This window comes from Mauremys reevesii, linkage group 15 (genome assembly GCF_016161935.1).
Source record: "Mauremys reevesii isolate NIE-2019 linkage group 15, ASM1616193v1, whole genome shotgun sequence".
Classification (NCBI taxonomy): domain Eukaryota; kingdom Metazoa; phylum Chordata; order Testudines; family Geoemydidae; genus Mauremys; species Mauremys reevesii.
The window spans coordinates 43,500,704-43,527,572 of record NC_052637.1 but is presented as its reverse complement, the minus strand read 5'-3'; the positions used below and the strand labels follow the sequence as shown (position 1 = coordinate 43,527,572).

The 26,869-nt window shown below is 54.3% G+C and overlaps 1 protein-coding gene across 16 annotated transcripts in view; it reads right to left on the bottom strand.

The window, feature by feature from the left end:
• The window catches only part of RBFOX3 (RNA binding fox-1 homolog 3), a 346,512-nt gene that overhangs the window by 262,670 nt on the left and 56,973 nt on the right, over positions 1–26,869 (bottom strand). Inside the window, exon 1 of one of the 16 annotated variants that reach the window (XM_039500506.1) lies at positions 15,240–15,542. The exons of the other annotated variants lie outside the window; for them this stretch is intronic. The gene's annotated coding sequence lies outside the window, so the exon portion shown is untranslated. Of the gene's footprint in view, positions 1–15,239; positions 15,543–26,869 lie in introns of those variants that run through there. 16 annotated transcript variants of the gene reach the window in all.

The following is a 26,869-nucleotide window of genomic DNA, read 5'->3' as shown; positions in this document are numbered from 1 at the left end:
GGGAGAAATTAAATCCAGACAGGGCTTCCTCACCCCACTCACTCCAGGGACTCAGCAAGGCATCAGAGCCAAAGACCCTTTATCTCCCCTCTGGAGACGTACCCTCCCATTTGTGTCTGGTCTGAAATCCTGGTGCTAGTGGGCTCTGGTCTTCCCTGGATGGCTCTGCCCATCATTTCCGTGGCACCTCTTGGTCTAGTGAGGTCTCTATTAAAACAGCCTGAGGACCTCCCACCCCAAGGAGTGAAGGGTCACCCCATCCCAGGGCACTCTGACTGGACAAGAGCCTGAGCTACGAAGCTGCTCTTCAGGGGGTGTTTGGGATTGTCCCCCCCGTCCCCTCCCAGGAGCTGGGCAGTTGGGAGTCTGCGTGTATTTGGGCCCAGAGTTTGGTGAAACGCTCCGGCGCAAGCCAGGCCCTCGTAACACCAGGTGGGGTTGGGGCTACAAGCCTAGCAGGAGGGAACTGGAGCCCAGCACCACTACATATGCTCCCTTGTGCTAGGGATTCGCAGCATGACTCCTTTAACCCTGGCCTGCCCCCCTGACTGCCCAGCCCTGCCTGTCAGCACCGCAGCATCCTGGGGACCACCATGCTCAGGCAGGAACATGGAGCCAGGGACAGGTATCGACTCAGAGAGCACAGAACCACCTGCCACCTCCATGCCTCGTTCCCCGCCCTGTCCCCAAGGAAACGGAGGGTGCCACATCATACCCCGGCAGATGGCAAATGCCCGGCTGCCACAGCAGACAGAGCAAAGGTAAAGGAATCACCAGGGATTCAGCCTGACTGGCATGCCCCCAAGAGGAATGCCACGGGCAGAGCAGAAGGCAGGAGTCCTCTCTGTAGCTGTCATCACATGGCAGGAGCCTGTGATGCAAGCACAGGTGAAGGAGGACGACAGACACACCTGGGGGATGGGAACAAATGCCAGGGGAGGTGTTAGGGCAACCATTAGATCTCCAGCAGGAGAATGGGAGGGTGCAGCAGATTTTCCTCCGCAGCCAGTTCTGGCGAGAGCCACGCCGGAGCACCCTCTCCCGAGAAAGGAAGTGACACCACTTCAGAAGACAGGAAGAGGACCTGCAGAAACAGGAAGCCCATTTCCTGCAGAACAATCATGGAGAGCATCATGCCTCAGGACAGCACAATGAGAACACGCCCAGGCAAGCGGGGCCCTTCGCGGAGGGAGGTAGTGGTGAAGCTCTGCTCACAGGAGATCATGGAGGCCAAGAAGACGGTTGCAGTGTATTTTTCTGCACAAGTGCATTAAGTATTCCACACAGCACATTTGCTGTAAATCACTTCCTATTCAGGCTCACTGCTGAGGGTCTCTGAAGGTCGATTTTCCATGGTTATGACAACAAAAAGTAAAATTGGGTCAAACCTGAAAGGTATTATCTTCCTCCAAGCTGCTAAATGCACAATAGTAATGAGGTTGGTTAAGCAATTCACCCACGGACTGCATTATTTGCTCTGAAGATGTATTAACCAGTTAAATGAGCATGATAAGGCAGCTCTGCTTATTTCTCTCAACCAGCCACACAGAAGATCTGAGGTTCCAGATCTCTGTATTCCAACTAATAAAACAAACCCAGCAAACGTGCTGACAAAGGAGAATGGTGCATCAGACAGCCCCAGGCCAGGCTCCTTCCCACTTGACCCGTAGGAGAACTTTAAAAGCATCCGGCAGCTGAAATCTATTTGAAAAAATAATCATACTTCCCCCTCCCCCTCTTCTCTTTTCCTTCTTCTTTCACTCCCCCCTTCCCCAAGCTCCTGATAAGAATGAATGAATCGAGCAGGATCCCATGCGGTAAGCAAGGCAGAGAAAGACTTAGAAGAAATTCAGCTTCCAGGGACAAGCTCACAAACTTGCCCAGCTCCCAGGGGTTCACTCCAATATATTTCGACATCATACTATTCACTTTAGAAACTACAAATTCGTTTCACTGGCCACCCACTCACCTGCCGGCACAACTTTAAAGGCTTCATCCAGAAGCACCAAATGAACTTGCCTTTTCAGGCTATTGCTAGTAACTTGCATCGGAGGAAGCGCTGGCATTTGGGGTCTGATGAATCTCAGGAAGTGGATTATGCTGCATCCAGCTATTTCTGGACACAGGAGCAGCCTGTACCAGTTTGGAGGGCATAGGAAGGGTTCGGACACACCTCTGTTGTGTCTATACAGTGTCCAGCCACTGGGGCCATTCATCCCAACACAAACACTAAGAGTCGGGGCGGGGGGGCGGGCGCATTTATTCTTTATGGGAGTTTTTGGAGATCACCACTTATTAATATAAATGTCACTGACAAACAAAGCCATGGCCCTTGAAATCCACGTGATGTTTTATGAGTCCCATGTAAACAAAGAAAAAGAACATTTTAATTAATGTTATACAACCCCAAAAGGAATAAGAGGGAATACTACGGAACTGTAATAAAAAGCATCTGTTAAAACGACATCAGCAACTGACATGGGCTGAAGGGTGTATCTGTTGTCTAACATCTCTGTTTCCTTTAAAGGCCCTGACCTCAGTGCAAAGTGGACCATGCTAGCTGTTCCTTAGTCTCAAGGCTACTGGATTACAAAGCAATGCCCCATCCATCTGTGCCAACTGGCACAGCCTTGGTGCCTGGAACAATTTCAAAGCTCAGTTTCCCACCATGAGCCGAAGTGGAGTGAGGCTGGAGCCTGAAGGCTTTGGGTCTGAAGCAGTCACCTCACCCCTGGGAGCTGCTCCTGCTGTTGGACTCTGGCGTCTCTCTGATGGAATTACTGCTGAATTCCTGTATCGATCACCAAGAGGGCTGAAAGGGGAGGCGGCTCAGCTTTCTTGGAAGCTGGCTGGCTGCCTGAATCCTGCGGGGCACTCCACCTTCCCACTGGGGCAGCCAGAAGCAACTCCAAAGAGTGCCAAGGGGCTGAGAAAAGGTTCAGCTCATGCTGCCCCGGAAGCTGAATCCCCCAGCAAGAAGCTTGAGTTGGGGTCAGCCAAGCACATTTCAGGGGGCATTTTCCCAGTGCTCTCTCTAGACAGCTGCTGAAGGGCAGGATGTTGGGGTACATGCCAGAACAGTGGGGGGCATAGAGCTCCCCCATTAGGAGAAGGAAGATCCAGTCAGTACTGGAACCAACAGCCTGCTCAAAACAGGAATGCCTCCTGTTCTTCCCCTCTCCGGGAAGCAGCTGACAGGACAGAAGGACTGTGGATGGTTTATTCCCAGCCAATGAAAGCGTGTGTGGGGGGAGGAGGCGGGGGGAAGAAAAAGCAAGAAGTTGCATGGATCACAGCAACTCCCATTGCAAGCTGGCCTGGAGGTGCCATCCCCACCCAAGAGCACAGAGGCTCACTGAGTGGGGGAGGAGGAAATGCACATTGGTGTAATAATGTAACATGCAGATCTGTGAAATAATGAGCTCTGTCTGCCACAGCAAATGATCAAATGGCCACCAGAGATGGCAACAGTTGGCTTAAATCACCCACGAGCAGGACCCAAATGACACATTAGGGAGACACATATACAGCCTATATTTTTTTCCTGATGAGCCTGCTGGCGACTTGCCACGAGGAAGTAGCTGTGTGGAGAAACGCCAGCGTTTTCTACCGTCCAAGGCGGCGTATGTCTTAGCAGTGTTTGTCAACACAACGCTTGGAAGCAGCAGCACCGTCCCTAGAGAAATAACGACAAGCCCTTCAGAGAGAGAAGGCCAAAAGTATCCCCGGAAGTGGGGGCTGCAGCTCAAGAGGGAGGGACACCGGCAGAGCTGCATGCGTGGGAAGCCCAGAACTGGAGCAGCTGGGGGCTGCAGACCAAGACTGAGACACATCAGCAGGGATGAGGGTGGGAGGCTGGGAAGAGAGAGGGGACCGGAATAGCAGGAGGGGTGTGGGTCGGCTGTCAACAGACCTGATGGGGGTTCGCCCAGGACTGGCCCCTCAGGGGAGCGGCTCTGACAGAGCTGTACAGGATAAGGGTGTACACCTGCCCGCACTATGCCTGGTTCTAGCCAGGCTCATTAGTTCCTCACTCTCTGTAAAAAGCAAGGTGGGGGAACGTGCAGAACCACGAAGCACAGCAACCCTACCTCTCTGGGCTGCGTGGAGCGCCCACGTTAACACAACCGAGCTGGAGGCTGAGTGTGGCTAACACAAAGGGGCCAGGTGCCTCCACAGAACCCAGACACAGCCTTTCCCCTACACATTTTGCTCTGCTAGGCCAGGGCACACAGAGCCTGTCCCATTGCCCTGCTCCTGTGGCATGGGGGCTGGCAGAGGGGGCACCAGAGGGACTGGCACTTCTCTCTGCTGAGGACTGAAGACATAAAAATGAGCAAGTCTGAGAAAGAGGTCAGAGGCGAAGGAAAGAGGGCAGCTGAGCCAGACACCAGCCTTTGTCCCCCCTGGCTTTGGGGAGGTGCATTTCCTGACGCTGAGCACCAAGACAAAGCTCCAGTTCCTCGGCAGACTTGCATGGCCACTGGGTTTAGCCACCTGCCAACTTGGGGGGATCCCAGGAGACCCTGTTCTCAAAGAGCAGGGATCAGAGCAGCAGCAGTACCCTAGGGCGGGTCCTGGGAGGGGAGGCAGGGCCGGCTCTACAGTTTTTGCCGCCCCAAGCAGCGCACCGAATTGCCGCCGCAGGCGGGGGCAGTCCGTGTGCCATTAGGGCAGCACGCGCGTTTCCGCCGTGGCGGCAATTCGGCGGCAGCTTCTATGTTTAGCTGAAGCCACCGCGGACAGCTAAATATAGAAGCTGCTGCCGAATTGCCGCGGCCGCGGAAACGCGCCTGCCGCCCTAAGGGCACACGGACTGCCCCCCCCCCCCTGCCCGCAGCGGAAATTCTGCGCGCTGCTTGGGGGCAAAACAACAGGGACTGCCGCCCCTTGCAGATTGCCGCCCCAAGCACCAGCTTGGAATGCTGGTGCCTGGAGCCGGCCCTGAGGGGAGGACACACCCAGGACTGGACTGCCTAGACAAAGAGTGAAAAGGCAGAAATTGCTCACGTGGCTGCAAAAGCCTCACAGCGCTCAGTGAGACACTGGGAGTTTCTGTGCTAAATGCCCCCGCCCCCAGTGGGCATGGGAGAGCTCCTGGCTCTCACACTCCAGCAGACCCAGCTCTCCTACGTGGTCAGGGACAGCATCAGACAGACAGCACTGCCCCAGCCCACACTGCCACTAGCCTGCTGGAAGAGGCAGGAAAGCCCAAGCTCCACCAGCTTCCCCCTGCGGTGACCAGAAGGGCAGGGGGGTGATAGCGCTGGGGAAGGTTAGCATTCAGAATGGCACTGCTCACCTGTTTACGTGCACCAAGCAAATATCACCCGCTCACAGGTCCCTGTGTTCATTCTAGACTCAGATAAGGGCCAGCATGCTGCCTGGAGAGGGACGTCTGCTCCCCATCCTCTGACAAATACCCACCTGTCTCTCAAGGTGACACCTTGGAAATGCAGGGATGTATTCATTACATCTTTCTCACTCCTCCTCTTCTTATTAGAGCTTAAACTCTTTCCCCACCATCTGCCATTCACAAGTCATATTTTAAGAAGGAAGTGACAGCTTCCCTTTGATCGGCCCTCCAGAAACCCCATCAGTTCAGGCACTGGAAATGAGGAGAATTCATAATTCTGACTCGGGATGGACTCTTGACCCCTGGCCGCCCCCCAGGGACTGTCAGCTCTAGCAAGCATGTGCCCCTGACTGTCGATCCCATTCATGCTCTGTCCCCTCTTTCAGCACGGCAGGCTCAGGTTAGCTTTTAAAGTCATGCCTGGCTCAGCTAGGGAGTTCTTACTGAATTATCTTCAACCCCGTATATCAGGGAGCATTTACACAGCTGTCCTTCCCGGCAGAGGAAGGCTGTTGTGGAGAAACTAAATGAATTCTTTAAATCAGTCTTCACTACAGAGGATATGGGGGAGATGCCCACCCCAGCCATTCTTTTTAGGTAACAAATCTGAAAAACGGTCCCAAATTGAGATGTCCTGTACAGGAGATTTTGGAACAAACTGTTATTGCTGTTTAATTTAAGTGACCAGGTGGTGTCCACCCAAGAGTTCTGAAGGAACTCAAATATGAAATTGCAGAAGAACTAAACTGTGGTATGTAACCTATCAATTAAATCAGTCTCTGTACCAGATGACTGGAGAATAACTAATTATAATGCCAATTTTTAAAAAACAATCCAGAGCTGATCCTGGCAATTACAGGCTGATATGCCTAACTTCAGTACCAGGCAAACTGACAAACTATAGTAAGGAACAATATTATTGGACACATAGATGAACATGATTTGTTGTGGAAGAGTCAGCACGGCTTTCGTAAACGGAAATCATGCCTCAATAATCTAACAGAATTTTTGAGGATCTCAGCAAGAATGTGGATAAAGGTGATCTAATTGATATAGTGCAGTGGTTTTCAATCTGTTATGCACAGACCCCTGGATGTCCGCAGACTGTGTATCTAATATTTCCAGAGGGGTCTGCACCTCCAGACAAACAATTTTATGGGTCAACGAATGAAAAAACGGTTGAAACCATTGATATAGTGTACTTGGACTTTCAAAAAGCCTTTAACACAGTTCTTCAAAGACTTTCAAGCAAAGCAAGCAGTCATGGGATAAGAGGAAGGAGCTATCATGGATCAATAACTGGCTAAAAGATAGGAATAAGGTAGGAATAAACAGTCAAGTTTTCACAACAGGGAGAGGTAAATAGCGGGGTCCCCGAGGATCTGTACTGGGACCAGTGCTGTTCACCCATTGTTCCAGATCATTTTTGAATATGTTGAACAGTGAGGTGGCAAAATTCGCAGACAATACAAAATTAATCAAAATAGCTAAGTCCAAAGTTGACTGCAAAGAGTTACAAAGGGATCTCACTAAACTGGGTGACTGGGAAATAAAATGGAAGATGAAATTCAAATGTTGACAAATGCAAAAAAAAAATACATATTGGAATAAATAATCCCAACTATAAATATAAAATTAAGGGGTCTAAATTAGCTGTTACACTTCAAGAAAGATCTTGGAGTCAATGTGGATATTTCTCTGGAAAGATCTGTTCGATGTGCAGTGGCAGTCAAAAAAGTGAACAGAATGTTAGGAAGCATTAGGAAAGGAATAGATAAAACAGAAAATATCAGACTACCATTATATAAATGCATGGTACGCCCACGCCTTGAATCCCGAGTGCAGTTCTGGTCATCCCATCTCAAAAAAAAATATGTTAGAATTGGAAAAGATGCAGAGAAAGGCATCAAAAATTATGAAGGGTATGGAACAGCTTCCATATGAGGACAGATTAAAAAGACTCTGAGTGTAAACCTTAGAAAAGAGAAGACTAAGAGGGTGTACAATAGAGGTCTGTAAAATCATGAACGGTATGGAGAAAGTGAATAAGGAAGTGTTATTTACCCCTGCACATAACACAAACTACGGGTAACACAAGAACTAGGGGTCACCAAATGAAATTAAGAGGCAGACGATTTAAAACAAATAAAAGGAAGTATTTCTTCACACAACGCACAGTCAACCTGTGGAACTCCTTGCCAGAGGATGTTGTGAAGGCCAAGGCTATAACAGGGTTCAAAAAAGAACTAGATTAAAGTTCATGGAGGACAGGTCCATCAATGGCCATTCTTATGTTCTTATTATTAGATCTCCTAGGTCAGTATCTGAGTGTCATTTACCATCCCCACACAGATCATCACATTATTATACCTCCTTATTGCTGGATTTAAAAGCAGTTTCTGAGACCCATATTTCTATCCTGCCCCTCCCCCTTCTTGGAGACATCTGCTCCACTGCCATAAATTCAGATACGTTTTATCCTTTCCACCTCTTTCAGCGCAGGGGGAAAGGACTTAAGATCACCACAAGGATCTGATTTCTCAATTGCCTGCTCATCTGGAGACTGGCAAATGTCCAGAGCCCAAGGGATGGGCCCCAGATTAATGCCAATGTGGAGGAGGAGAACATAGAAGCATTCGTGAATCTATTTAAAAACTCATTGGAAAGAGCCAGCCAGTGATGGATTGGCATGACCGGGTAACACCCTAGTCTCTAGGAGGGAGTCCGAAAGAGCTAGGGAACAGCTGGCTTTGGGAAGGGGAGATCTGGGTCAGGAGGATTTCAGTGAGGACAGACGGGTGTGACTCTGCATTGATTGGGTTTAAACACAGCATCTGAGGCTATTCACCAGAGTGGTGATCACCAAGCACAGGCAGTGGGGTCCTGGGGGGCAGGAGAGGGATGCTTGGCTGAATAGTAACCTGGCTCAGATAGCAAAGGCAGAAGGTGCCCAACATCACTTCTGGGCTGGGAGGGAGAGGCTGTGGAAGGGAAATGTGACAGATATTGAGCCACATGCAGTATCTTTGAGGACCATACTGTATCTTATATTTAAAGCACGAAATCCTCCCAAGGCCATTGTACTGAGATGGGCCTGGCCGTACAAGCTGTACAACAATCATAGCTCTGATGTGCAGGTGTGTGTCCGTCCCCGCCGGCTCACTGGGGTTGGGGTGTTCCTGCAGAAAAAACGGTTATTCACCTTTTAGTAACTGTTGTTCTTCGAGATGTGTTGTTCATGTCCATTCAAAGGAGGTGTGCGTGCACGCCAGCCGGAAGATTTTCCCCTAGCAGCGTCCGTAGGGTCGGCCCTGGCGCTCCCTGGAGTGGCGCCACTACGGCGCGGCGCTGCGCTGGCCCTCCACCCCCTCAGTTCCTTCTTGCTGGCACTCTGACAGAGAGGCAGGAGGGTGGGTATTGGAATGGACATGAACACCACATCTCGAAGAACAACAGTTACTAAAAGGTGGGTAACCGTTTTTTCTTCTTCGAGTGGTTGTTCATGTCCATTCAAAGTAGGTGACTCACAAGCCTAACCTAGGCGATGGGGTCAGAGGTCACTGCTGACTGGAGCACTGCACGACCGAAGGCTACATCATCCCTAGCCTGATGCGTGATGGCGTAGTGTGACGAGAACGTGTGGATGGAGGACCACGTGGCCGCTCTACAAATCTCCCGAGTCGGGATCTGAGCCAGGAACGCCGCAGAGGAGGCCTGCGCCCTAGCGGAGTGGGCCATGACTGGAGGGACCAGAGTCTTAGCTATACGATAGCATTCCCGGATACAGGTCGCGATCCACGAAGAGATGCGCTGAGAGGAGACCGGGAGCCCCTTTATCCTATCCACCACTGCGATGAAGAGCTGAGTCGAGCGTCTGAACGGCTTGGTACGCTCGATGTAAAAAGCCAAGGCCCTGCGGACATCCAGGGAATGTAACCTCCGCTCCTCACTGGATAAAACACCGGGAGAAAAATATCTTGACCCATGTGGAACTGTGAGACGACCTTGGGGAGGAAAGCCGGGTGAGGTCTAAGTTGGACCTTGTCCTTATAGAAGACAGTGTATGGGGGCTCGGATGTTAACGCCCTGAGCTCCGACACCCTCCTGGCCGAGGTGATCGCCACCAGGAAGGCGGTCTTATACGACAAGTACAACAGGGAGCACGAAGCCAGAGGCTCAAAGGGAGGCCCCGAGAGGGCGGAGAGGACCAGATTCAGGTCCCAAGCAGGGGTCGGCTGACGAACATGCGGAAATAGCCTGTCCATACCTTTGAGGAAACGCCCAACCAGCAGGTTCGCAAACACTGAAGTACCCCCCTCTCCCGGATGGAAAGCCGAGATGGCCACCAAGTGAACACGAATGGAGGAAAGGGAGAGGCCCAGTTGTCTTAGGTGGAGCAAATAGTCTAGGACAATGGGGATTGGGACCCCCAGCGGATTGTGACCTTGCTGACCCGACCATATGGAGAAGCGCTTCCATTTGGCCAGGTAGGTGGCCCTAGTTGACGGTTTCCTACTACCGAGCAGCACTTGTCTGAACTGCTGGGAGCACTGCATCTCCACCGGGTTCAGCCATGGAGCATCCATGCTGTGAGGTGAAGGGACTCGAAGTTCAGGTAGCGGAGGGAGCCCCGGTTCTGTGTGATCAGGTCCGGGAGCAGGGGCAGCGTCAGGGGCGCCTGAACGGACATGTGCAGGAGTGACGTGTACCAATGCTGGCGCGGCCACGCCGGAGCTATCAGGATTACCTGCACGTTGATCCCTGCGAATCTTCATAATCACCCTGTGTATCAGGGGGATCGGAGGAAAGGCGTAGAGCAGACCACCCCCCAAGACTGTAGGAAGGCATCTGACAGAGACCCCTGACTGTGGCCCAGGAGGGAGCAGAACTGTCGGCACTTCCTGTTTTCCCTCGAGGCGAACAGGTCTAACCGGGGAAAGCCCCAGAGCTGGAAAATTGAGCGTACCACGTCCCATCGGAGGGACCACTCGTGACCCCAGAACGAGCGGCTGAGGGTGTCCGCCAAACCATTCTGCTTCCCCAGAAGGTAGAACGCTGTCAGGCGGGTAGCATTGTGGACACAGAAATCCCACAACGCGAGGGCTTCCCTGCACAGGGGAGAGGAGCGTGCACTCCCCTGTTTGTTGATATAAAAGACTGCCGCCGTGTTGTCCGAGAGGACTGAAACACATCTGCCAGCCAGGTGGGACCAGAAGGTCAAACAAGCCAGGCGAACTGCTCTCAGCTCCCTGACACGGATATGCAACTCGAGGTCCTCCGGCGACCACAAGCCCTGCGTCCTGAGGTGTCCCAGGTGCATTCCTCAACCCCGATCCGAGGCATCCGTTACCAGGGAGAGGAAGGGCTGAGGGGCAGCGAAGGGGACACCCATGCACACTTTCTGCGGGTCGAGCCACCACCGCAGCGAGCTTAGCACCAAGCGGGGAATGGCCACCACTGAGTCCAAGGAGTCCCTGGCCAAGCGATAAACTGTCGCTAACCAGGACTGTAGCGGGCGAAGCTGGAGTCTGGCATGGTCTACCACATAGGTGCACACCACCATGTGACCCAACAGCTGGAGGCAAACTCACGCCGTGGTAATCGGGGCGCAGTGTAGTCCGAGGATGAGCTTGGAAATCGCACGGAACCTGGATTCCGGCAAGTATGCTCTGGCGTGGGTGGAGTCCAGAACTGCTCCTATGAACTCTATTCATTGCGTTGGAGACAGGGTAGACTTGGCTTCGTTCAAGAGGGGGCCGAGATCTGCCTGATGAACAACACCTGGATCGCCACCTGCTCCTGGGAGCGGCCCTTTATGAGCCAGTCGTCCAGGTAGGGGAATACCTGGATGCCCTGCCTGTGCAGAAAGGCCGCCATGACTGCCATGCACTTTGTGAAGACCCTTGGAGCAGCTGACAGGCCGAACGGGAGCACCGTGAACTGCAGATGGGCGTCGGCCATGACAAACCTGAGGTACCGACGGTGACGGGGAATTATGGCAATGTGGAAATAAGCGTCCTTTAAGTCGAGGGCGGCATACCAATCTCCTGGATCCAGGGAGGGAATAATCGAGGACAGGGAGACCATACTGAACTTGAGCTTTGGCACAAACTTGTTCAGCTGCCGCAAGTCTAGGATGGGTCTCAGGCCCCCTTTTGCCTTCGGTATTAGGAAATATCGGGAGTAGAAGCCTTTGCCCCTGAGCTCCCGAGGGACTTCCTCCACCGCCCCTGCCTCCGTGAGGGACTTCACTTCTTGAGTTAGAAGTTGCTCGTGAGATGGGTCCCTGAAGAGGGATGGGGAGAGGGTTGGTGGGGCGGGAGGGAGGAAAACTGGATAGAATATCCCCTCTCTACCGTGCGGAGCACCCAGCTGTCCGACGTGATCCGGGACCAGGCACGGTAGAAGGGGGACAGACGTGACCCAAAGGTAGGGGTAGAAGGATCCAGAGTCTCGATAGGTAGGTCGCCCTCGACCGTACCATCAAATAGGGGGTCTAGGCCCCGATGGAGGTCTGGACTGACCGGACGCCTGGCCGGAGGGGTGGCGTTGGTGGCGCCTCCTGCCATTTCTGCCCCGCCTGCGACCCGGCTCCTGGCGAGTCTGTGGCTGGTATGGGTGGGGGGCCGTCTGCGGCCTAAACTGTCTGTGCTGGGTCGCAGGGGTATGCAGGCCTAGCAAGTGGAGCGTGGCCCTCGAGTCCTTTAGGCTATGCAGACGTTTGTCTGTCTTTTCTGAGAATAACATCTGCCCCTCGAAGGGGAGTCTTGGATTGTCTGCTGGACCTCACAGGGCAGGCCCGAGACCTGGAGCCAGGCTCCTCGCCGCATGACCAGGCCCGTGGCCAGGGTGCGCGAGGCCGAGTCCGCCGCGTCTAAGGCGGCCTGGAGAGAGGCCCGAGAGATCAGCTTCCCCTCCTCCACTAGGGCCGAAAACTCTGACCTCGAGTCCTGGGGAAGGAGCTCTGCAAACTTCGACATGGCCAAACACGTGTTGTGACCATATCGGCTTACAACCGCCTGTTGGTTGGCAATGCGGAGTTGTAGGCCCGCTGTGGAGTTCACCTTCCTACCAAAGAGCTCGAGTCTTTTAGCGTCCCTGCTCTTTGGTGTTGACCCCTGAAACCCCTGACGCTCCCGCTGGTTGGCCGCATCCACTACCAGGGAGTCTGGGGGGGCTGGGGGGGTGTACAGGTGTTCGTGCCCTTTAGAGGGGACGAAATAGCGCCGCTCCGTTCTCTTGGCAGTAGGGGCCAGTGAGGCTGGTGTTTGCCATAAGGTGCGGGATGTATCCGCTATGGTCTTTATCAGCGGGAGAGCCACCCTGGATGGCCCTGAGGGAGCCAGGATGTCTACTACAGGGTCCGCGTCCACCTCGATTTCCTCAGCTTGGATTGCGAGGCTCTGAGCTGCTCGCCGGAGCAGTTGTTGGAGGATTCGAGTGTCCTCTAGGGCCGGTGCCACAGCCGTGCCCGAGACCGCTTCGTCCAGGGAGGAAGACAAGGAAATTACATGGATCAGTCCTTCCTCTGGTGCATGCAGCCCTTCGGGGTCCTGCGGCACATGGTACTGTGGTTGTGGCACCGCGACCGGTACCGGGGTCGCCAGTGAGCGGCTTGGCGTATCGGGCGGTGCCTGCAGAGCCCAAACTGAAGCCGCTGCCGGTGCCTGCTAGTAAGCAGGGATTTTGTTTCCTCTGCTGCCCTCAAGTCTTGAGACGCCTGGTCCCCAGGCCAGCGATGGCCATTTCAGAGAAAGGCTACAGAGCTACAGCCCCGGGGCAGGGTCTCCAGCAGCCCTCTGGGAACAAAGGGGGAAGCACAGAACTACAAACAGCAGCACCCTAGGCTCTGCATCCCCCGGCGGGACTCTGCTCAGACTGACGCCTGTCCGAGGAAGGAGCAGACACAGCCTGGAAGGGTTAATCCCTGCAGCCCTCCAGCCTGGCCTTCCCTGTCACTGCCAGGCTGCAGGTCCCCGCATCCCATGCATTAATTAATATTCCACATGTAAAGCCGGGGTTGTAATTACTGCAAGTGATTAACAGGCCGAAGGTAGCCTGTCTCCAAGGAGCAGATTAACAGAGGCGCCCTCCAGCTCCTGCTCTCACCTCAGCACCATCGATGCATTTTAAACAGGGACCCGATGCCCCCGGTAGCCTGTGATTAATGGGCAGGCTGAGGAGTAAGAATGGCATCTGCCCCCAGGCGCCCTCTCTTGGTGCTCCCCCTCTGGATGGGGGGCGGGGGGTGTGCTCAGGCAGCCAGGGTTTACGTGAACAAAGGCCAATTCCAGAGGAAGGCAGAAGAATGGCTAGAAATCAGCACTAAGGGGCTGGCAATGCTCAGGGCCCTGGGAAGGTAGGCTACTCCAGAGGTGGCCAACAAGTCGGGGCATTGCTGCTCTGCCCGCGGCACAGCCCCAGCTCCACTCCCCTGGGAGCTCTGTGCTCCCATCATTGGGTCCTTGCCCAGGAACCACAACATCTCCCCTCTCCCAGTGCCTACCCCTGAGCAGCACAGTGGAAGGGACGGGATATACAGGGGGCCTGGTTTGCTCCCTCCTGGTGCTTGTCATCCACATTCCATTATAGACAAACAGTAACACAGCAACCGACTAAGCCCTGAGCCCCTGAGAAGAACAGGCTGTGAAGGACGAGCAGACTGAGGCCTGGAGACAGAGAAGGGTCACCATGCAGATGCCAGTGGCAGAGATGGAGGAAAGAGCTGTAAGATCCCTGCCTAGTGCTTCTTTCCCTCTAACACCAAGCGCGTGATGATGTTGGGGACAAGCCCCTCACTCCACGCACTAGGCATGAGGAAATCAGTGAGGGACTCCTACTAGCATCAAGAAAGCCCTGCTCCTCCAGACATGCCGTAATGTCACACCAGGGCAGTACGCGCATGGAAGGCAGAGCGCTACCTCCAGCTGGCACCGAGTCCCAGGATGGGGACTGATCTCCAGAGCCCGACTCAAGCAGCTCTGAGGTTATATCAATGCCTCCCCTCCAGGGTGCTTGGCATACAGATTTGCAGAACATGCAGCCAGCAGGCCTGGGATCCCATCAAGTCTCCTGAGCCTTGGTGAGTAGGAGACCACCAAGAAAACCCTGGGGCTGCAGGCGGCGAAACTGGTGACTCCATGTCATTCCTGAAGTCATTAACCACTTACCGTTCAGCACTATGGTCACACCACAATGCCCAGCATGCTGGGCCCTGCCCAGGGACGATACGAGAGCAGCCCCTGAACCAAAGAGCTCAGCGGCAAAAGGCTGCTGCTCAGACAGTGCTCTTCAACAGTGGTTTAAAAGCGATTCTCAACAGTCCGAATACAACCCCACCTCTCAGCTACGCGAGGCTCCTTTCCTCGGGAGAGTCAGCCCTTCCCTGCTCCCCTACCTTTCACCGAGCTCTCCCAGACACACAGAGCAGGCAAGGCTGAAGGCGTGTCCCCCACAAACCACCTTTCAGGCCTTCCCCATATGTCATGAAGGAGCAAGAACAGCCCCCAGTCCCTTCAAGAGACACAGAGACCTGCTGAAGCTTCCCACAAACCCTGGCTGAAGGCAGCCCTGCTTCTGTTCCTCCCCCACACACAAAGAGGGGGGTCAGCCTGCTCCACTTCCAATCTTGAAGCCAGATTCTTCCCCAGGGAATACACAGCCATTTCCACGGCAACTAACTGGCAGAGAGAAGGAGCTCTGCTCTGCTCTCCAATCCCACCACCAAACCACGGCAGAGGACAGGGAGGGATGGGGATGCAGAACTGGCTGCTCCCTCGCGCGAGATCCCTGTCCTGAGGAGCTGGCTGCAAACACAGCCATACTCAGCTGGGCTCTGGTCCTCCCCCTCCACCCACCCCATGCCCAATAGTGCCACACGTACCACGGTGGGATGCGAGCTTGGCAGCCCAGCCTTCACTTCACATTAGCTCTTTAGGATGGTACGTGAGACAGTCCAGTTTGGGAGCTGCTGTTCTCAGTCAGACACGGCTGCTGCAGAGACACTCTGGGACGGTTGATGGGAGTGGAGCTGGGAGAGCTGGCATGCACGGAGGGGTCCGCAGGTACAAGGTGTTCCCACCCCAGCCTGGCTCCAGCCCAGGGGCGCTGCTCCTGTTTGCGGATTGTGGTCTCCCTCCATCAATCCCAGGAGGTGGGACGGAGTCAAAAGGGGGAAGGAAATCCAGAGCAGCTCTGAGGAGGAGGTGAAATCATGCACCGCCCCGAGCAGCTGCTCTCTCACCGTCCCAGGGTAGAGCGGGGCAGAGGCTAGAAAGCTGTAGCCATGAGCCACCCCTCCCCCCATGTCATAACTTCCTTGTACGTCTGGGGTCTTTGGCCAATATACAGGCCCCAGTAAGGGCGGCAGGGCCGGTCTGAGGCCCCTGGACATTTGCTGCCTCTGAGCCAGGCCATTATTGCAAAAGAAACACAAAATCTCTACAGTCATTCCAGGGTTGTCTCTCCCCCGCCCTCAACACACACACACACACACACCCCTACCTACCTCCCTGGCTAAAAAAGTATGCAGGAACTTCTCACTTCCAAAATGCTGAATTCCCCTCACACTCCAGTCCCATCCCTTTCCCTCCCCACAGGCCGCCTGTCCAAGGTCTGCCCGCCCCATATATCGATCGGCAACCTGCTGAGGGGGAGCCACCAGCCAGAGCAAGGCCAATGAGACTCCAAGAATTACAAGGAGATAAGGCTATCAGCTGTAATTAACCACTATCCAAGGCAGACGCTTGGCTGCAGAGACTTTCTTCCTTCTTTTCCCCAAGACTGCAAAATAAATTATCCTGCAAAGTTAGCAAGGGCTGAGCTATGGAAACAATTAAACAAAAATTAAATCTAATTCGTTTATACTCTGAGCACAAAGTGGATAATGTGGGGTTTTTCCTCTCTCTCGCCTCTCTTCGCCTTGGTGTTAGAGGACTATTATGGGAAATTAATCATGGGGAAAAGCAATGAACGTGCTCTCTCTCTCTCTCTTTAAAAGTGCACTGAAGTGATTATATAAAAATCTATTAGAGGGGCCAGGAAATTTAAGAGTGACACCATTTAAAAGGAAGAGGGTGATTGGGCTAGCAGCAAAGGGGATTGATTTCTTAACTGACAGATTCTCGAAGAAAGGCCTGGGGAGCACACAGGGTTAATGAACTGGTCTCGCTGGGATGGGGAGATTCATGGATAAGAGTTTGAGAGACTGTGGCCAGTCCTCCGCGAGGTCAGTTCGTGGAACAAAATCATCCATTTGCAATCCTGGCTCATGAGGTGCCCGGGCATTAACACAAGGTGCCACCGGACAAAACTGAAGGCCACCAGCAGATCCATGAGGTAGCAGCCCAGCACTGTCATAGCAAGGGGCTGGTCTGAGGGGCATTGGCACAGCTGGGTGTGGCAGGAGCCAATGGCTGGAACAGCAACAGGAGCTGAGGGTCAGGCGTGAGGGACATCAGAGCTGTGTGGGAGCCCAGGATTGCACCTGCCTGCGCACGTGCTGGGCACTCATAAGCCCCTTGGCTACGTTAACAGACATCCAGTTCAAGCACTGCTGAAAAACAATACTGAGCAGAGCCTGGCAGCCTTCTGACGGGAAGCCCCAGCCACTCAGAGCAGTGGGATGGGAGAGGGCAGCTTAGCACTGAGTCCTGACCACAGCAAACGTCTTGGCAGCCAAAACGCTCGCAGGGAGCGGAAGAGACCCCTGTGGCTCTGCAAACCAGCAGCCCTAACTGAGCTGCCAGCGGGCCCAGGGGGCAAGAACTGCATTCCATGGGGCCACGAGGCTCAGCCTGAGACACAGCAGCCAGCAGAGCAGGTTCAAAGCACCAATGCTGATGCTCTGCAGACAGCCAAGTAGGAAACCTGTGCTGGGGCAGGGGATTCTCTGATGGCCGCTCTGGCAGGGCTGCAAAAACCCCCAAAGCAATGGAGTCGAGCTGGGCTGCGACTGTGAGCAGAGCTCAGCCATACGCATGTGAGAGCAGGGACTGGGAGAGCTGCCCCAAAACCAGAGCCCTCTGCCCCACTAGCACCCCACAGAGGGCAATGGGATGGCATGCACAACCGGGAACCAGCACTCCCAGGGCTACCTCTGCCACTGCTTCCAGCAAGCCGCCTCAGCTCCCCACTCTGTGCGATGGGGTCAGCTCACCTGGCATGTCCCTATCGTGTGGTGCAGACATGCAGGGGCTAACCGGTCTTGTCGAAGGCCTGCACTCCCTTCCCACAGCATATCCCCTCCAGGTACACACCATCCCTTCTGAAAGTCTGCTGAGCTGCAGACCCAGGAGCCTCCTGCCTGTCACCAAGAACCCCTTAACGGAGACAGGGAAGGGACACCAAGGTACCAAGCCACTGTCATGCCGGGCACCTGATCTGCAGGCTGGAAGCCAAGGGATTAGCGTGAGCTACACACAGCCAGGGGAGCAGGGAGTGCAGAGACCAACCTCTGGGGCCAGCAGGTTAGAGATCAGACAGTTCCCGCTCGGCTCCGAGGCTGGATTTTAGTGCATTCCAGCTACAAAAGAGTCTCTGTTGGCAGAGACCAGATGCACAAGGGGCCTGCGCTTCTTTTGTCACCTTGTTTTAAGCAGCATCTGCTTGCTCTACCGCTGCTGTGAAGCCTGCAGTGTGACAGGGAGGAGGTTTAAAGAGAGGGGAAGGATCTCACACCTCCACAGACTGTCACCTGCAGCCCAGGGCTCTGACGCTGCTTGGGCCTGCTCCCGAACCAGCCCTGAGGGCCAGCAAGGTGGGGAAGACCCATAAGTGGTTCGCTCAGGTTCTGGTGGTTCTACAATCCAAGGGCAGGGCCCAAGCTCTCCCTGAACTGAGAGCTGGGAGAGACCAAGCTTTGGACAGACAATATTCCTGGATCCATATTGGCCACAGTTCTGGCTTTTCCCCCTCAGGTCCCAGCCCCAGAACTCTGCAGCAGAGTGGGGAGTGGAAAGGACATTTGTTCAGTGGGGGATTCAGCATCAGAGCTTACCAACCCCCCACCCCCTCGGCCAAAGTCCAGTTCACAGGAGCAAGGGCTACAGACCCCATTAATCAATCATGGTAATTGCAGATGAACATCACTGCGTCTTCAGTAAAACCCTGGCTCTTCCTCCCCACGCCAGACTGGCTGGGTAAGGGAGAGGCTGCCTGCTCCTGCTGCCCCTGGAGCACACGCTCGGCTCCACTTAAAGTCTGTGATAAAACCTTTGCCGAGGCAGATTCCACCATAAATTCCAGTTCACAGTGGAACTGTCCCTGGCCAGCCTGACACTTTAATGAGATCATCAATTCCAGAGGAACCTGCTGCGGCTGGCGCTGGAATCCACGGGAGAGCAGACTCCAGTCCTGGCATGCGCTAGAACTGAGGGCTGTCCCCCGTGCCGAGCCCAGCTAAAGGGGAGGGCACGCTGGGGAGTCCTGGCTAGTCCTCCACTCCCCACTGGTGTCTGATCTGCCATGTCCTCCAATGGAGGAGAGAGAGAAACCCCCCTCCTTGGGATCGGATCGCCAGCCAGTTGTTGGGGCACAACGGAAACGCTCTGTACGAGGCGTAGTTCAGCATAAGCAGGTGCAGCTCCCAACTCCTCCATATGCCAGGCCTGAAGTTGGCACACACCATGAAACCCTCCCAACTCAAAGGGGAAGGACTCCCTCCTCAGCGGCAACATCTGGGGCAGGGGCTTGCTGCCCATTCACCATCTGCCAAGTGCCCCCTTGTATCCTCAGGGGGGCCCTGCAAGTGGCTCTGGCCTCAGTTTCCCTCTTCTGTAGTCCCCCGTGACTCCAGCAAGCTTTCCAAGAATAAATAGCGCTTGCGGGGTTAAATGGTTACCAAAAACCCTGTGCACATTGTGATGCTGTATGGCAGGGGTTGGCAACCTTTCAGAAGTGCTGGGCCGAGTCTTCATTTATTCACTCTAATTTAAGGTTTCGCGTGCCAGTCATACATTTTAATGTTTTTAGAAAGTCTCTTTCTATAAGTCTATAATATATAACTAAACTATTGTTGTATGTAAAGTAAATAAGGTTTTTAAAATGTTTAAGAAGCTTCATTTAAAATTAAATTAAAATGCAGAGCCCCCCGGACCGGTGGCCAGGACCCGGGGAGTGTGAGTGCCACTAAAAACTAAGCTCACGTGCCACCTTCGGCACTCGTGCCATAGGTTGCCTACCCCTGCTGTATGGAATACGTGGGAGAGTTTATGATACTGTTGACACCAATATTATAAAATTGCAAGGAATCTGACCAGATATGCCGTGTGAGGTATCTGCAAAAATGTTACTATTTGCCAAGTATGATAATCCTTTTCATATGCTGCTATCACCTTTGTATTATGAGTTATAGATATGTAGGTATATCTGTATTTCCAAACGTGTGCTGTGTTTCCGGGTGACACCCCCAGATAGATCGGCGTCAGCACTGCCTACCCAGTTTGATGGCCCGTTTGTACAATGAATCCATTGAAAGGGCCAGGGGCTGCACCTTGTGACTCAGCAAGGCATGCTGGGGCAGGCCTTTGACAGAACTCTAAGGCTTTCCAAGCCATGGGCTGTAACTTGTGTTTTGGATACAGGACGTACAAGCCACATAGCAAAAGGAATATGAAGGGCAGCTGCATCATCTCCATTTTGTCTTCAACTCTGCTTCTTACCTCTGGAGTGACTTCTCTACAAACTGGAGCGCTGAACAAAGGACTGAATGACCCATCCACTCTGTGGATGTTCCAGAGGGACTTTCAAGCCAGCAAAGCCACCGATACTGCTAAGAACCTGATCTATGGACTTCGACAGTCTCTGTATGTACGTGACTGCTTTACCACGTAACAACTCTCTTCTTGTTCTTTTCTTTTCTAATAAACCTTTCGTTTTAGTTACTAAAGGGTTGACTGGCAGCTGGGTATTTGGGGTAAGATCCAAACTCCCACTGACCTGGAGACGTGGCTGACCCTTGGGGTCAGAAGAACATTTTGTACATGTGAGCAGAGTTTAAAATAACTTCTCACTGTACAGGACCTAGGTGCTGACTGGGAGCCAGAGACTGGAATGTGATAAGGGGGCTGTGGGATTCCCCATTTTTTGTTTTGTTTTTTGCTAACCGAGGGAGCAGCAGCACAGTTTGTGACTGGTTGGGGAGTTTAACTTCAGTGTTACCCACCTGACCTTGGCATTTCCACTGAGGGCTACCCTGGGTCTCACACACAAATTATAACAGACATCCCACAACCCTAGTCCAGAATTCCCCAGCACAGTCCACAAAGTACATTCAACCTTTCAACTCCCATCAACTCCCCCAGTTCAGCCCCGGCCCCTCTTGCCACCGCCAGGCTCCCCGGCATGGCCCCGGCCTCCCCCGCCACAGCCAGGCTCTCTGGCACAGCCCTGGCCTCCCTCACCACACCTCACCCGGCCCCTCTTGCCACCGCCAGGCTCCCCGGCATGGCCCCGGCCTCCCCCGCCACAGCCAGGCTCTCCGGCACAGCTCTGGCCTCCCCCGCCACAGCCAGGCTCTCTGGCACAGCCCTGGCCTCTCTCACCACACCTCACCCGGCCCCTCTAGTTCGTCAGCTCCTCCACTCGTTTCGTTCTCAGGTCTGGCCCTAGCTCTCGCCCAGAGACATCAGCGCCCTCACCCGTCCATCATTGCCCAGCCTTCAGCCCTCTGTGGCCCAACGAGCCAGCAGGTACCTCCCTCTGCAGCTCTCAGCCTCCAGCCCGCTCTGGCCCGGGCAAGTTTGTGGGTGACCCCCCTCCCTCCCCCAACGGACCTGCTGCCTCCTGCTTTCACCAGCCTGCCCTGACCCCACTGCTCAGCAGGGGCCCTCGCCACTCCCTCCTTCGGGGGCAGCCCAGCCCAGCCCTGCTCTGAGCAGTCTCCTGACACTCTTTCCTCTCCAGACTATCCCTTAACTTTGGGGTGCCCCTCACTTGTAACTCCCAGGCAGCCCTGCCCTCCTCATGACACCAAAGCAGGGTGCACCTGGACTGGAACCAGGGTGCTGGGCCCCTTAAGGACATCGAGCTACGGCACTGTGTCCATAAACTTCTCCACTGATGGCGAAAATGGGGAGATATGGCCCCATGGGCACAAGGCCTGGGTGCATCATTTGGGATGCTTTGTGAGCCCCTGGAAACGCCTCCCCTGGCAAAGAGAGATCCGACCACAGCATCATGCCTGAGGCACAAGACATGATATCACTCTCCCCTTACATGTGTCCACACGCGTGAATGCGCCATTCCTCGTTCCGAAGAAGGGAACTGCCAGGCATTTGCCCCAAACACCCACCCTTTTAGCGTCGTGAAGGAAGGAGACAGCTGCTTTGGGCAAAGCCAAGGGCAAGTTCCCAGGAGTCAGAGGACCTGAGCCTCCTCTCACTCAGCCCAGTTTCACACCAGTGCAGCTCCAATGGAGTTACTCCAGAGTTACACCAGCGAGAGTGGTTCCAGAGCGTGCCCCCTGCAGTGTCCTTGCAGACATCCCCACAAGGGGAAATCCAAGCACCTCTGGAGGGGGAATCGCACACACACACAGGTTTGCAGCAGACCGTGTAATGGAGCCCAAATCTACCCCCGTCCCCATAACCCACTAACAAAGCCTCCTGCTGGGATCCATAGTTAGGGAAAGCAGCATGTCAGTCCCTGAGGATCTGCAGAGCTGCCTCCTGGCTGTGGGCTGAGCAGCACCAGAGGGTCACAGGCATGCAGCAGGGGACTCGTTTCTTGCTTTAACCCACAGGTTTAACACATACAATTGTCTCTGGAGACTCAGGCTGCCTTGGCCCTTCAGCCTCCCAAACAGAGACACTGAGTTCTGGGCATGTGTGTTTGGGGCTGGGGGCTTTTCCAGATGAGACTTTCACAGATCTTAGCCCTTTAGATCGCAGTGGGATTTCCCCGTCCACTGCCCTGGGAGAAAGCTTCTCCTGCCCTCACTGTTGGGTTGTGGCCCATTTAGTGCTACCCTCCCACCCCCAGCCACCAAGGTGCCTGCATTTCTCACACACACAGACAGACAGGAGCTGGGGAATGAACCAGGTCAGGTGACGGTTAATTATTAAACTTTCCCACTGGGGAAATAAAATCTGGAAAGCCAAGATTCCTTTGTAACAGTGGGCCCAACACAGGAGAGGAAAGGGACTCCATATTGTACATAATGGATCCAGGCCACTTCTCTGTAAGCATATGAAAGGAAACAGCCCGTACACAGCACAGCCTGCCAAGGCCATTACCCTAGAACCAATATTTACAAATACTCCATTTCGACATTAACATAGGCAAATGTCTTTCTGTGAATTGAATGGAAGCGTCTCCTTCCCACCAGGCTAATGGAAACACAAAAGCACTCTCCCTCAGACGCATCCTTTCAACGGATTTAAAGAGGTAAAAGAAAACCCTTTGATCTCAGCAGCCAGTTTGTTTAGTCCCACGCAGGGATTTAATTGACAAGGGATGTCCTTGAATACATGCAGAAATGTCCTCGCTCCACAGGAAGTCAGCCTCGAGTTATAAAATCCACAGTGTGAAGGGGTTTTTTTGCTCCGCCAACTATGTGCCAGAACAATACAGTTCAAGGTCTGTTGCTGCAAGTTGAATGCAGTGCAGCTGGAAATGAGCGTGGGACTCTGCAGCTGGAGGTAGATGCTCCCAGCTATGGAGCAGGGCAAGAAATGTATCCAATTCACGGGGAAAGCACTGCCTTCTCACTCCCTGCATGGGGGGGAATTTCCAGAGCAGGACTTGGATTTGGTGATTTCCCTTTGGACTTGTTTCTAAAACACTCTCACCAACATCTCCTAGCCCCCTGAAACTGTAACCTGCTCTCATCAGCCCAGGTGTTCTGAGGCACCAGACCTCAGAAATGATGTCTCTGACAAACTATTAACAACTATATACACTAAAACTATTGAGAACGCTAGGGCTGTGGAGGTAAGGGAGCACTCCACTGTTCCTACTAGCCGTCACGGGCGGAAAGAAGGAACTGAGGAGCGGGCGGGCCGGCTGGGGTATATATCCAGCGCCATAGCGGCGCCACTCCAGGGGGCGCCCAGCCGGCCCACCGGAGTTGCTAGGGTAAAAATGTTCCGAAGAACCGTGCACGCACGGCGCGCACACCTACATGGAATGCATAGGAGCAATCACTCGAAGAAGAAATGATGTCTCTGCAGACAACCTCAGGTCTGCCCTCATGCACAGCTTCCAACAGACTCAGGACATCCTGGGAAGTTTAGGCTCCCAACCTCCCAGACAGAACCTTCTGGCCGTCTATGGACCTGTCCACAGCAGCCATCTCTGCAGTGGTGCAGCGACACCAATACATGCCCCATTTGACACTCACCTGGCGCAGCGACACTAGGAGTAGCAGAGGGTTAGCTACATGTAGTTATTCCAGGACAAAAAGCCCCAGTTCGGACAGACCCTGGGTGAGGAAGGAACATGGAGGCAGCAGCCTCGCCTGGCTGTCAGACCCGCCTAACAGCCTGTCAGGAGGCAGCTCTCTCTAGGGATTAATTCTTTTCATCCTGAATCGTGGGACATCACCCATGCCCTTGACACCACAGTACTGACCGAACCCACCCACGGTATTCAACCTAAGGCAGGCAGGCCGGCAGATGCAGCAGCCCCCCCTTCCTCCCCCAGAGCTGCTTTTCCCTTTGCTTCGCTGCAGGCTCCCACTAAGGCCCAGGGAACGGGAGCACAGCGGAGGGGGCCAGCGAGGAGCAGTGGCAACTCGGCTCTGTGACCTGGCTATTCCAAATGGTGACTCCCGCCCCACAGCAAGCGACACGAGAACTGGCCCATGCCTAAGGAGCAAATAGCAGGACCCTGGTTCTTCCCAAGGGCTTAGCTCCCCCGCAGTCCCCCTGGAGGCTGGGCACGCAGATCATGCTCAGCACTTGCACAGCGCTTCGTACCCCCGATATGCTGTACAAACAGGGCCAGCGGAGGCTGCCAGTCATCTCCCTTTTACAGGCACAGACCCCAAGGGACAAGCTTTGGCTACCCCTGCACGGCTGTGCTGAGAGAGGAGAAGGGCACAGGGGGCTGTCACAATGCAGCCACAGGGAAAGGCTACTCCTGGGGCACGGAGCGCTGCCGGGAACAGCCCTGTGTGCGAGCAAGGGCCCCTGGGGCTGCGCTGGGGGCAGCACGTGCAATGGCTCTAGGGGGAGAGCTCCCTTGCATTCTGCTGCTCCTGGCCTCCAGAAAACCCTTATTGCCCCTGGATCCAGCTCCAGGAGCCATAGGTTGACCTTAAGTGACCTGCCCAAGGACACAGAGTGAATCAGTGGCAGGGATGGGATGAGAAGGCCAGCGTTCAGAACTCCCATTGCCTTGCTCAGCCCACTGAGGCCACACTTGTGCATACCTCCCTACGGTCCTGAGTTTTGTGGGACTGTCCCGTCATGGAGGCCAAGCCAAACCTGTGCGCCAGGTCCTAACGCCTACAGTAGGGAGACGAGCCCAGCCAGCTCCCTCAGGCCTCCTATGCCCCAGTGGCAGAACCTGTCCTGCTTTAGCCACTGGAAATCTTGGGCAACATGCATGTGTCCAACTCGGCCTACCCCAATAAAGAGGGGAAGCAGCTGGAGGGGGGTTCCTAGCTTACAGGCCTGGGACACTGGAAAGGGAGCCAGCTCTCCTTGTCAAAATCCAGTGGGAGGAGATTACCTCCAGGGATGGGTCTGCAGCACGTTCCACCATCCCAGCAGCACATACTGGAGGCAGCTCTCCATGAATACCAGGCACCCCCAGAGCAGAGTTTGAAATGCATTAGGGGCGCACACTCCAGGAGGGTGGAGTGGCCTTGGTGGGGGTCCAGGCTGGCCAGCTCTCCTCAGTACTGGCCAGTGGAGCTCCAAGCAGGTGGCAGCACTGGGAGTCGCCTGCTTACAAGCTGAAGGTGCAGGGAGAGGCCTGAATGATTCCAGCCTGGAGCAGAAAGGAGAGGTGAAGAGTCCAACCCTTTCTCCCTGCTCCCCAGAGAGGACATGAAATGAATGGCCTCTCTTAAAGAGAAGAGAAGTTTTCCCTTCAGAAAGGCATGAGGTTTGGATGCTTTTCTTTGCTGGAGGCCAAGCTGTGCACAAAGAGCCACTGGGTCCAGGAATAAAAATCAGTGTGTGCCAACCATAACCAGCCTCTTCTCACTTCTTATCCCTACAGCCTGTAAGCCTGGACAGCTGACTGGTCACAGCAGGTGGAGATGGGCCCAGAGCACACCTACACACACGCGCTACCTCGCCCCAGCTGCCATCCCATGTGCACAAGCCTGGTCCCACTCAGTCCGTGGAACACGTCACCCCACTCGCCCCCCCTGCCCTGGCCCCTGAGCACAGAAGAGATAACGTGAGGCTCTCTCCTCTTTGTGCCAGGCTCATTCGAAGCAGCGGACAAAGCAATCCACCCCCACCCCAACCCGTACTGCTGTTGAGAACAGAAGCTGGTGCAATGCTCAGAGGTTAAATCACCTCCTTCTCCAGGCAGTTTTCTAGCAGCCTTAAAGTCTACTTTCAATTGCCCCTCGGAGGACAGGAAAAAAAAGACACTTGGTAACACCCTGCGGTTGCACATATCAATCAAAGAGAAGAACTAGAGATGGGAAATGAACACTGAGAAGAGGATTCTGCAGCTGTATCCACCAGGGCTGTGGATTTGGTTTTTTAATCTCCTCCCCTGCTCTGTCTGTCCGCCTACAGCCTCCCACCCCCAGGTCAGCAGCTGATTAGTGAGCATTCCTCTCTCCTCTAACGGAGACTTTAGGTGGGTGTCTTTCTATAGCATCGCTCCTGCTGCTGCGGCTCCCAAGCCATGAAAATGACACGTTATGCTAATCAAGCGCTCCTCCATCTGCTACCACTGGTCCCCACATCCCCATAATCACCTGGCTGAGGGCTGCAGAGCATGCAGCAGATGCCAGAACTTTATTTTCACAAGCCCAGTTGGTCTGGAACGCGAGCAGCAGCAACAGTAACAAGGGAGCCCTTCTCTGCAGCTTCAGGAGAAGCAGCCTGAGGTCTCGTTAAAATACCCCTCACACCGCCTGCATGGAGGAGGCTGGGTGAAGCCAAACAGCAGCGAAAGCAGCAAACAACACAGACTGATTCCCCAAGCTGCCCCAACCCCCCTCCCCCACCCATTGGGGACTTCACCTGATCAGCAGCTTTTGGGGTAACTCCAAAACAGCAACAAGCTGTGATTGCAGAGATACAGCCCCAGGCTGAAGGGGACCTGGAGCACCCTCTCTGCTTCACCCAACGCTTTTCCCAAACAGTCTGGGTAGGCAGCGGGTAGAACAGGACGAGCCCCAGTCTCCCCCCAACCCCAGAAAAGGCATTACAGACGATCAGGCACAGTCAGCAACCTAACAAGGTAGTGAACCAACAGCCAGTAGTGTTCCTTACTGCATCCAGCTCTGCAGGTAAGGGCCTCCAGGGCTCTCTCGCTCACCCTTCTTCCCATGCCGTCTCCACAAGCTCAGGGACACTGGAAACCGCCCATCAACCACCA